Below are 3300 nucleotides of genomic sequence, written 5' to 3'. Positions count from 1 at the left end.
TCAGAGGTATAACACAGAAAAATGGAGTACTCTCTGTGTCGATGTGAGAAGAAAAATGGTAGGCAGGTAATTTATATCTACTCAGGAAGGTGGGGTAGGGCTGAGTTATTATCTTGTAGGCGTTTCCCAGGCTGTGACATGCTAATGGAGGAGCTTTCCTGAGGAGATTCTTTTGCATATGGATTGGCTGTTGAATTCTAATCTTATCTATAGTGCTATTATAAGATGTAGAGAATTTTGTGTTTTTCAGGACTGGAAACCATGTCCTGTTTATTTTTAAACACTTTTCCTTCCTGTTGAAATTGTGTTTATGTTTATTAATTTCAATGGCTTCCCTGTGTAATCTGATATACCTGCCTACCATTTTTCTTCTCACATTGACACAGAGAGCACTCCATCTTTCTGTGTTATACCTCTGAGGGTGCCAGTCACAGCTGCTGGCGAAACGTCAGGTACTACAATGCCAACACCATGGCCATACAGCCCAGAAAATCTGCAACGACTAATTATTTTACTAGTTGTGTGTTTAATGTATTTCATATATAATGGTCTATAATTGTCCGTCCCCCCCTTTGAGGGTATTTGTTGTGAGCTGCCTTGGGCTGCTTTTGGGAAAGAGGAGATAAAAATGTTTCAGTAAACAATTGAGTAAGAAAATGTAATTTTTAAGTACTTCGCCTTAAGGAAATGTATTTTTAAAATGAAAATATCACTCAAAAAGTTCTAATTCAGCTGTCAGTTTTCAAGCTGACATTATCCAATTATTCATTGCTCTGGCATTCACATTATTGTATTTTTCTGAGGGTTCAGTGTCTTCAGAACTCTCAGTGTGGGTGTCTGAAGACTGATCTCTGTGACAGTGACTGCCTTTTTGTGTGGTTGTACAGCAAGTAATGCACATGGTCAGCATTTACCAAAATGTATAACTGTCATGTCCGCCCAGCAGCTGTGGTAATGAGAGCGCAGCACATAAAGGTCAGGAAGCAAATCATTATGTTGCAGGAAGCAAAGGGCCACATTCAAATCTCAGTATTAGATTTGGGTTGCTAAGTGGAAATAATGCATATTCTTTCTCTCTGGTCATGACAGAAATGAAGATAGCTACGCTGGCGATGGTTCTGGATTGAAACAGGTGACTGGCAACAATGCAATATCCTGTATAAATTTACCATATGCCAGCTGTAACTGAGTGGAGGTAACAGGTGGCCACCTTTCAACATTATTAGCAGCCCATAATGCTTGGCAACCTACAGAAATCAAGGATGTGGTAAATCAGGAGCTCAATATAGTGCTAGAAATAATGTATAATCTACCTGTTGATGATGTTATACACCCTCCAAATAGTTTTCAAGCAACACCAGTGTGATTAGCTATCCTTCCTACCTTCTCTTCTCTTGGTACAGAGTTCATATCTATAAGGTTCTTCTGCACTGCTCTTTATACTGGTTGAACAATCACTATGAAATTTGAGGAGGGGACAGAAAGTGGAAAAGGACATGGTAAATTCTAGGAGGTATCAGATTCAGGCAAAAGAATGTCAGCTGGCTTAAGAACTGGCAGGGTGCGCTGATTTACATTGGTGCACTTCTTAACTTATATATTTAGTGTCCCTACCGTTCCTTTTAACTGAATTCTTTTAAAAGTTGATAGTATAAGAATAGGGAGCATTTGTAACATTTTAAAATCACTTAAAATAGTCTGTTGAGTTCTTTCGAGATTTCCCATCCCTTTTAATGCTAGACAGCTAGTGACGCACATCAACATTTTTATAAAATTAACTGACCCAGAGAACAGGCACTCCCTCAAGAGAGAAGAATACATATGGATTTGCAAACATACAAAAAGGAAAGAGGGGAGGCGGGGTTTCGGCGAGCTGATGGCGGCTGTGTCTCCTGGGATCTCCCAGGGAGGTGGCTCGCAAACCAGCACTTAGAGAGGGGGTGCGAATGTCTGCGCCCCCCCGGGGACCCTTGCGAAGGGTCTCCAGTCATGCAGCGCTGAGGGTCGCCTCTTTCCCGGCACGCTGTCGGGAAATTGGGGCGTCTCTTTGCTTCGACGGTCTCTCTGCTGTGTTCCGGCAAGGACTAATCTATGCACACCCCATCAAGGTCGAGCGGCAAATAAGCATATCTGTCAGCAAGATCTACTTGATCTACATATGAAGAGTGAGTAAAGTTGAAACGAAACAACAAAGCGAAAGCCCCCTGGGGAAAAGCGAGGGGGGAGCGTGGACTCTCCTCTGCTAAGAACTGTTTATAAGTGTTACGGAGCTAGAAGAAAGGGGGGACATGTTTAAAAGCAGCAATGGACTATACGGAGAGATTCCAGGAGGCAGTTAAGCATTGAAGCAAGTTTTCGGGACTTTGGCAAACTTTGTAAAAGTAAACATCCTTAAAAATGGCGACGGACAACATAGTAAGAGCAACAAGTGATATCCAAGCTTTCTCCAGGAAGTGGAAGAGCTGCTGGTTAACCATGTGACCAGAAATAATTATAGACTCTTGCAAACTGTGTCTTAAGCCTTTGTCCCCTGTTGGTATAAATGAGGTACTATGCAAGAACTGTGCTACATGTCAGCTGTTGCTTTTAAAAGGACTGTGTTAATATTGGAGAAGCGTCTAACCAATGATCATAGGGGCTTTCAGGATCAAAGAGGAGAGTCAAATGGGCATTTGTAATTCGAAGGGCCTGTATGCAGACCATAAGCGAGGTTTAAAGTGAAGGAGTATCCTCCATGGTTATATCCTGATTAAGTCTGCTGGGCAATAAGGTGACAAGGCTCTCTTCAAGTCAGGCAGTGAAAAGCAAATTGGAATGACCCCTAGGATTGAAGGCAAGAATTTAAGCGGAACTGTCCTGGAAAAAGGAGAAGGGACTTTGTTTTGAGATGGCCAGTTCCTGATACAGCAAGATGGTGCCACAGGGACGAAGAAAGAGGAAAATAGCAATGGAAGAGAAAATGAGATTGTGTAATATCTACTGAGGGAGACTTATTGTTAATTTGCTTTTAATGGTTGAGGGAAAAATAATGGTTAAATGAAATGCCATTGTTCTCTGTAATTTGTGTCTAAGTTAAATAACGATTCTCCTGGACTACTCTTCATATAGTCAGATTTGTTGGGATGTTTTTACAAGCTATGATGATGATTGATCACTCTCAATGTTAAAGAAAGCTTTTTACTATTGTTAAGCAAATGTTTTATAAGCTGTATGTGACCTCCAACCCTTGGGTTTTAGTGGGTTTTCTTTTCTTTCTCCTATAGTGTGTAGACTCCCTCCCTAATTTCGTTGTAGTTTTTA

Source organism: Gekko japonicus, unplaced genomic scaffold (assembly GCF_001447785.1).
Source record: "Gekko japonicus isolate JY-2015 unplaced genomic scaffold, Gekko_japonicus_V1.1 scaffold407, whole genome shotgun sequence".
NCBI lineage: Eukaryota > Metazoa > Chordata > Lepidosauria > Squamata > Gekkonidae > Gekko > Gekko japonicus.
This window is presented reverse-complemented; position numbering follows the sequence as displayed.